The sequence below is a fragment of the Trachurus japonicus genome, chromosome 6 (assembly GCF_045865225.1).
Source record: "Trachurus japonicus isolate A0001 chromosome 6, Traja_1.0".
Taxonomy (NCBI): domain Eukaryota; kingdom Metazoa; phylum Chordata; class Actinopteri; order Carangiformes; family Carangidae; genus Trachurus; species Trachurus japonicus.
The window spans coordinates 4,675,080-4,684,175 of NC_140912.1; the positions used below are offsets into that span (position 1 = coordinate 4,675,080).

General features: G+C 50.1%; 1 long non-coding RNA gene across 1 annotated transcript; it reads right to left on the bottom strand.

The window, feature by feature from the left end:
• Positions 1–920: 920 nt before the first annotated feature.
• LOC146985416 (uncharacterized) lies at positions 921–8,865 on the bottom strand. The gene is made up of 3 exons (XR_015036062.1): positions 7,877–8,865; positions 7,223–7,432; positions 921–1,028 (listed from the first exon to the last, which is right to left on the bottom strand). It is a non-coding gene; the product is annotated as an uncharacterized LOC146985416 (long non-coding RNA).
• Between the last annotated feature and the right edge of the window lie 231 nt (positions 8,866–9,096).

Below are 9,096 nucleotides of genomic sequence, written 5' to 3' on the forward strand. Positions count from 1 at the left end.
CAGTCTTCAGCTCCTAATGACAGAGACGTAAAAAGGAGCCAATAAGCAAATACTGCCCAAGTTACAGTCATCCATATCATCAACATACATTCTTAATAATCTCTGGGCAACTCAGGCCATCACATACACTCACACTGACACTGAACACAATAACAGAGATTAAAACCCCAACCAGAAGACTGGCTTAAGACGTGACAGCTACAATATTATGATCAGGAAATATAATAAAATATATGTTCGTATTGATCAATGATGAGTTCATGTTGTTGATGATCCGGGACAACAGCACGATTGAAAAGGGCTATAACACGCAAAACGCCACGAGGGTGATGTTAACCTTTATGTCACAACACAACTATAAAAACCAATATAACAGTGACATGACAACACTCTTCACTCACTGACACACCACCACAACTTCCTATAGATACAGTATGTCACGCGGCCTGCTGTTTGCTGAGCGTCACCAGGACGTAAAACCTCTACGTTTAAGAGAAACATTGGACAAAACAGGAGACAAAAGCAACGTCTGGCATCTCCAGATCATTTAAAAACCTGCAATGAGTTGACATAAAATGAGAAGAGAAGAAAATGCAGCAGCACAAGCCCGCAGATACAACTCCTGCTCACATGCGATGAGCAGTCATTAAGAGCCTTACGCAAAATGCAATTTAAAGGGTGATTTGGGTTTGACGTCATTCTCATCCTCTAACACATCTCAGGGCCTTGCAATTACCTTTCTCGGGATGAGGAAGAGGGGAGGGGGGCGAGGTGGTGGTGGTGGTGGGGGGAGGAAGGCCACCGGGTCCGGCCGCTCGGTCTGTGTCTCTCCCTCAGCTGTCTGTCCACTCCTCGGTGAAAACATCCAAAACGTGGGTCTACCACCCCCCACCCCCCTTTGTCTCCAGCGCACAGCTGCATGGGGGCTCCAACAACATCAGCAGCAGCAGCGTGAGTTCACGGGGGCCACACAAGTCACCTCTCCTCCATCTTTGCACCGGTTCTCATTTTGTTGTCATTGTTCTCTCCTGCAAGACAGAAAAAGAGGAGAGACGCACGGTGAGATTTACGCGTGTGTACAGTTCTAGTCAGCGGCCTGGACACGGACAGGGGGGGGGGGGGGCACAGACACGGTGATGTAGCCTAAGAGGGGGGGTTTGGGGAGAGGTATATGGAACTTTTCGACCTGCAGCCGGTGGTGATCAGAGCCACAGACAAGAACTGTTTGAGAAAAGATTTCAGTTTTCTGCGCCGGAGTGGCACGAATCCACAGCCAGAGCAAAACGCGCTTCATTACGTCACCTTTCAGGGGTGGGGGCACAGGTAAGTTTACCTTCAGTCACATCCACACACCCACAAAAACACAACAACACAGACCCACTCTCCCGCGCCACGCACTGACACAGAAACGCACGGGTTCCTCCACGGGTCAAGAGGTCACGCGCTGTCAGAAAACGACGTCATCTGTGTGATTTTTGTCGTTAATTAACTTCGTCTGACTGCACGTGTCCTGTTCTCATATGACTTTTAGAGGGGAGCAGCCTGGACGGGGCCTTGCTCTTGGACCGGGTCTCTGCTTCAGATTACAGAGACGCCTGCTGTGGTTTTATTTTTATTTTTAATGAAGGTATATTCATCTTCCTCTTCTTTTTTAAAGCTCCCTCGGTGACTTTTTCTGGAAACTCTCCCTGTACGCTATCGGTGAGTTCAGTTACGTCACTCTCTGCCCTCTGACGTGCTCTACCCCCCCCCCTATCCTCACAAATATATTTTCCTGTCAAGCGCCAGGCCTGTAACTCACACAGAGGGTGGGGGCTTATTTCACACTGGATGTCATGAATGAGTGGGACCCCTCCTCCTACACCTGGCTCTCCGGTTGGCCTTGTACCTGCAGCTGCTCTCTGACATGAATGAGCCTGTGCTGGTTCCCACGGTGTTGGGACAACGGAGGACAGTGAGTATCAAAGTCACATGTGGCTTTTCTTTTCGCGTCTAAATTGAACTGCACTCTCCTGTGCCCTTTTTACTCTGTCTCTTAACACTGACAGGGCTCATGTCTGGCTTTTGTTTTCGTCGGTGTGATCACTTTACGAGCACACGTCACTCTTTCATTCATATATATAGCTACAGCCCAGAGTTTTTCCTGCGCTGCAGAACTTGTCAGTCTATGGATCGAGTCGTTAAACTGAGAAATCTGGGGTTGATCATTATTGTTCCTGCTCATTTTTTTGTGTGTTATTTTGTTTCCAGTGTGGTGGCTCGGGCTGGGAGGGAGGACGTGGTCGTGTCCGGTTCTCTGTGTGCTGCTCTTTATGGGGGGACGTTGATGCTTGAGGTGGATTAACTACTATTCACAAAACTGGGAGGGAGACACGTGTGCGTTCCCAGTGTGTATGTGTGTGTGTGTTGAAGGAGAGAGTGCTTGGATGTTCGCACGGAGGCCACACACACACACACACACACACACACACACACATACGGTGTCACTACTCGGTCAGTGTATGAGGCAGCGATTGCAGCTGTTCCTCATCCCTCTCCATCTGCCAATCTGGGCTTCTCCCAACGTTAGGATGGGCTTGTTGGGGAATCCCTGGCATACATAGGCCAATGCACTTTGTTTACAGGGGCGTGTGTGTGTGTGTGTGTGTGTGTGTGTGTGTGTGTGTGTGTGTGTGTGTGTGTGTGTGTGTGTTTTGAACGGGTTGAGGGGTGCAATGACGTCCAAGTAAAGTGGCACCCCACCCCTCGAACACACACACACACACACACACACACACACACACACACACACACACTCCACTGGTTTGCCCACGTGCAACTTGTTCATTGCAAGGGTCTCCCCGTGTTTACACTCTGCTCTGCTAGGGGCCACTGTCTCTCGTTCGGTGTGGGACCGGGGGGGGGGGGGGGGGGGGGGGGGGGGGTGGGGGGGGGGGGGGGGGGGGGGGGGGGGGGGGGGGGGCGGGGGGGGGGGGGGGCGTGGGGAGGTTGTTGGGGGTGTGTGTGTGTTTGGCTGAAATGATGACTTAATCTTTGCATGGCTCAAAGTTTTGGGTCCGACGACATGTTTGTTGACAGAAATACCAAAATGATTTTTCTTTTTTTTCTTTTTTTTTACTAGACAAGGAAGCACGCAAGAGTTGGAGTAAAACTTGTCTGCGACGTGGCTTCACAGCCTCGCCACAATTTCTAACAAAGAAGAAAACTGTTGACTAGAAGGAAAAAAAAAAAAATGACACACGTAAAAAGGGCTGAAAAACAACCAGGACAAAAACGCCCCTGCTATGGCGGTGACGGAAATAACTAGAGTAAATGATAACAACAACATGGCAAAAAGAAAATTCGAGTAGAAAAGGGGAACAAGCCCTTTAAAAAATTAAAGATTGTAAAATTCCACGAGTGGAGTGGAGTGGAGTCGTCTTCCCGATGTCGATGTTCTCGGCGCGGCGATTGCGCCCTCCGCAAATGCTTTTTGGGGTAAGGGCTTCCCAGATTAATAGTTATGAACAGCAAGCCCAGACCGCAAAAAGATTCGTGAAGGACATTATCATCATCATCATCATCATCATCATCATCATCATCTGCCGCTGCCGCCGTCCGACGGAGACTCCGTGACACCCGGGGAGTCTCGCTCTCTGTTCGCTTCCGTGAATTTATCTCCCATCCCGGCGCGGTGGATTGTATCTCCAGCCATCGGCAACCCGAGTCCCTCAAACACACACACACACACACACACAGACACACTAACACACACACATACACGCGCGCGCGCTAGGAGGAGGAGGAGAGGATGGATGGATGGAGGATGGAGAGAAAGAGACAGAGAAAAGGAGAGAGAAGGAGAGAGGGAGAGAGGGGGGGTCTCCGGATGCCAAGGCTGCTGCTGCAACTGAGAGCTGTCCAAGGTCCTTTCGCTTTGATTCCCCCACTCCTTCTCCAGTTTGAATTCTCCTCTATCTCCCCTCTCTCGTCTCTCCTCCCTCATCCATTCCTTTCTCCAACCCCCCGCCCCCCCTCCCCTCCTCTCTCTCTCCCTCTCCCTCATATTTTCCTCTGCTTGCTTTTCTTTCTATTCTTTCTCATCCAAACGCTCGGATTGTGCAGAGCCCGTGTGATCAGTGGGAGCTGTGCATCGATGCATTTTGTAGCCAGTGTGTTCTCTCTCTCTCCCTCTTTCTCTCCCTCTCTCCTTCTCTCTATGTTACATCCCCCGGTCCGCGCTGTGTCTGTGTGTCCCTGTAGTGAAGCGCTGGCGCTCTGCAGCCGCTCCAGTGCTCTGGGTGAGGAGGGAGCAAGGCTCTAAACTGCTGGCAATAAATAGAGAGCAGGGAGGGATCTTATTGGAGCAAACCAAACCTCGTCATCAACCAATCGGTGTCTCGCTCATATAGGGACCCCCCTTTTTGAAAAAAATAGACAGGGCTAACCAAATTGTGATCTATACCAGAGAAGTGTATATACTTATATGCACTGATATAGGGATATGAGCATTTTGATGCGGATATTTGTTGATGTGCAATTTTTCTTCTACCCCCCTCCCCACCTCCCCCCTGCATTTACAGAGCGTCTCGCGAGGCTGCGAACCTTCCCGTTGCTCTACATGGTTGATATCGTGATAAACAAAAACCCAAAAATGATGATGACAATGATAATAAACAAGATATGTGACAGCGAGGAGAGGATGAGCCGTTTTCACCTCATCACAAATCCCCCCCCCCCTCCCTCCCTCCACCCCTCCACCCCCCGCCCTCCTCTCATCCTTCCTTTACACGAGTCAGCTACAACCACATCAGATGATGGCAGATGCAAACACAGCGAGCACAGACACAATAACAATAAGGAAAGAACAAGTGCATGTCTACAAAAGTGTGGCTGAGCGCGCGCACAAGCCCCCCCCCCCCCCCTCTCTCTCCACAGCATCACAACACAGCGAGCAGCATCCGAGTCCGACTCATGGTCACCTATAGAGTTCACCGGAGGGTACCACTGCGAAAACGACACGGGGGTCTCCGCTCCGCGATGGTTCAGTCACTTACAGCAGCGAGGGGGGTTTAAGGTTTTAGAGCAGAGCAGCGTGGCAGTGGGAGTGGGAGCACCGCTATACCACCACAGCCCCCCCCCCCCCCTCTACACTTTACAGCTGACAGGCGACAGTGGACAACTTAACAAAACAACACACAGCTGAGCATCATCACATCAAGAGTTAAAGAGTTAATCACGACCGCAAACCACTCGTGCTCACAACAACACGCTCTGAGTTCAAACATCTTTAATATGTTGTTTTGTTTGTTTTTTTGTTCAGATTTAGCAGGAAAACAGATGAAATAGAAAGAAAAAGAAAGAAAAACTTACCTCTTTTATATTTTTCCTGCAACAGTTCCGTTAGTTTTTCAGAAGACAGTGCCAACATCTGTAAACACCCCCCCCCCCCCCCCCCCCTCTGTAACTGCAACTGCAACTTACTGTATATGTACCAAGCCGGGTCACGATCTGATCCGGACCCCCCCTCCCCTCCCCTCTCCTCCCCCCTTCCTCCTCCAATGTTACCACCGGCTTGTTCGTACCAGGTTTGATTTCGAACCAACAGACCCCCCCCCCCCTCCCTCCCTCCCTCCTTTCTCCTCCGCCCCCTTCCACACTCTCTCTCTCTCTCTCTCGCTCTCTCTCCGTCCACACCGCCCCCCGCCCCCCCCGCCCCACTATCACTGATGAAACTCGTCTGCATTCAAGTTGTCTGCTGCCAGCGCCGGCGAGCAGCAGGGCTCACACTAAACACAGGCTTTGGGGAGAAAGATATTTGGGATTAAGAGAGGGGTGGGGGGGTGATGAGGGGTGGTGGGGGGTGTCAGGGTAATGGTTAGTGCAAACCCACAGTCTAAAGTCCACATCAGACCCGCACCCCCCCACCCCTCTCCCCCCTCCCAGTGTGGGTATTTATTTTATTTTTTATTTATTGGGTGGTCTTTTCATTTGCAACCCAGTCAGTCACGATTCTCCCCCCTCCGTCTGCACTGCACAGTGACTGCCTCTCCTGACGCAGCCAACGCGCACATTACTCACTTTAGCAGTCACGACTCGGGAATCCGTGTTGTTTCCACCGAAATGACACGCTCGATATTGAATTATTGAGCGAGATCTCCGCCGTCGACGCGGTATTTTACTAGTTTGGCCGACGAAGAATCACAGACTTGTTATTTTTTGGTGTTTGGGGGAGGTGGAGGAATGTCAAGCCTGTGTATCGCAGGTGAAGTGCAGTCGGGATTTTGTTTTTTCTTTGCCTGACCGAGGCAGGTGGTCGATGTAGCCTATGTATGTGTGTTTGTTTCTAGCCTCGTAGTCTGCATGGAATCACTGGGCCAAACCGGCCAAAGTCGTGCTCAGACTGGGACTATGGGGCGCGAGCGCGGATCCATGTGTCCCAGTCGGGCTGCAGACGCGGGTCGCTAACTCAGCTCTGATTGGCCCCTCGGAGTGAAAAAAGGGTGATTCCTTCAAACTCTTTCGCGGAGTAGAAGCGACAATAGCGAAGCTGCTCCTTTCGCCTCTTGCGCGCGCCCTTCTGGTGGCGAGGACCCAAAGTTATTGTGAGGAGAGCTCTTGAACCCCCCCCCCCCACTCCAAAGTCAGACGCGTCTCGCTGAACTCGAACTCTGAATATCTCAACGATTTTTGCTACTTTTTTCCCCCTCTAACATTTTTCTCAGCGCCCTGCGAACCTGACACCTGCTACACACACATCCTGTTCAGTTCTTAACACGGCGAGAGAGAGAGAGAGAGAGAGAGAGAGAGAGAGAGAGAGGTGGATTGGTAAAAGGAAATCAGACTGATTACTTTATAACTTGGTCAGACACGGAAGGAAATGACGGGACTGACGTGAGCAGAAGAAGAGCTCATCCAAGTCGACCCGACTCTCTCTCTCTCTCTCTCTCTCTGTCTATTGCACCCTAAGAGGCAGTTCAAACTCTACAGGCGGGAAAAGCTCTGTTATAACATCTATTCGAGCCAAATGTCTCCCCTTAGGAATTAAAAAAAAAAAAAGAAAGAAAAAGGCAGGAGGGGCGTGCTTTAGTATTTGTCCTCCACCGTCGCTTCTGGAGAGGCAGCAGCACTCACAGTAGTAGATAGATGCTGTTGGTTTCCAAACAGGAGTAAATAAAGCTTTTGGCTGCCAGGAACAACCCCCCCACACATGCACATGAACACACATACACAGAAGACACACCAGCAAACACACCACCGCCAGCAACAGCCCACTACCGCCACTTGGTGTGGTTTCAGCACCATTGCTGCTGGACAGCTCCCGGGGTTCCCCATGCGGTGCGCCTGGTCTCTGCTGCAGCAACAGCTCCTTCTCTCCTCTCCTCTCCTCTCCTCTCCTCCTCCTCTCCTCCTCTTCCTCCTCCACCGCCGCTTCTCTGCCAGTACGACTCCTCTTAAAAGCAAAAAAAAAAAAAACGGAGGGAAAGGCGTCCTTAAGCTCTCATCAGAGAAGGGTTTCCCTTGCTTTCGCGGTTAAGCAGGGAGATGGGAGGGAAAAAAATAAATATGTGATAGAGACTCAACAGCGCCAACAGACAAAGGGAGTTTTTGCACTTGCTTATTTACCAAAAGAGGTGATTCCTACTCTGCAGGAAGGGTTGCTCTATGCTTCGGTTCTACACGCAAACATGGCCAATTAAATCCATGCTTACGACCGGGAGTCAAGTGTTTCTTCTATCTTTTTTTTCTTTTCCTTTTTTTTGAGTGTATGAGACCGAGGAGGAGTCAAAATATGGGAAGAAAACAAGCAGCACAGGCACTCACGAGCATGCACTACTGAAAAGATACAAAAGTAGCACGGAATTAAACGTGTTGCATGTGCAAATGTCTGACTTACCACGGTGCAGACACGTCCTCGTCCTAAAAGTGGAGAAAGACAAACAGACAGAGGTTGAGATTTTTTAGTGCAAAGCCGCAACAAGAGTCTGGAAAGATATGCAACAGATTAAGTCCTCCATTTGTTATTATAGGCTTACAGTGGCACGTCCAAGTTTGCTCAGGATCGCCTCCCTTTTTATACAAGTGATACCCGTCTGTCTATTTCTGGCGCACGATCAAAACTATGTTGCTATTTTTAGGTCACAGTACGAGGAAGGAGAGAAAAAAACACTCTCAAAAGGCATCGCTTAGGAGCGTTACGTGAAGTGCATGTAATGTAAATTAATTTTGCCTCTCCAACTCTGCACAAGAGCCCCGATTCCCCTCCGTTGCATCATTGCAGTGATTTTTTTTTTTTTTTTTTTTAGGAACCCACTGTGCCTTCAACAGCACCACCACCTCCTTCTCATCCTGAAATCTCACTACTTTCTTCCCCTCAACAACTAAAAATATGGAACTCGTCGTCGCCGCCAACATCATCGACATATGTGATGTCTTGTCGCCCTCTTCAGAAGCTTCTCGTCCCAGTGTCACTTCAGCTGCTCAAACTCATGAACGCAAAATAGCTCCAAATACTGATGAACGCGGATTACCCGACGCTTCCCGAGGGATTTTCTCTTCTCTTTTTAGTCGACGGAACACACATTTAGTAATCAGGCTTTGCTGACGAGAAGAAGAGAAAAAAATAATAAATAAAAAGCCATTTTTGTTGAAGGGCTGCGTCAGTTACTAGGCATTGACGTCACGTTTAGAGTCTCTCACTTTACAGCCCGTAGAGCCTGATTAAAGACACTACCGCTCTGTGATCAGCTCTTGGCGAAATGTGCCGTGGAAAAAATGAGCGCCAGAATAGGAAGATTTTACAGGTGGATATTTGTGGTGTGGAGTCGTGGAAACTGTAGCTTTGGAGTAGGTTATCTCCTGGTAGAAACCCTCCTCTAATGCTCTAGCATCTGGGTTTCCACCCCCCTCCCCCACCCCCTTCCCTCCTCCTCTCTCTCTCTCTCTCTCTGTCCATATAGTACCCCCCCTCTCCACCAAACGTTGGTGCTGTTTTGGTCTTGGAGAATTTTTAGCGACCAGAACACAGCAGCTCTGAGCCGACGGCAGAGGACTGAGCCGCTGCCTCCACCATCCGTCTCTTATATCCACTGGCCGTGCCCACGCACCAGACCTCGC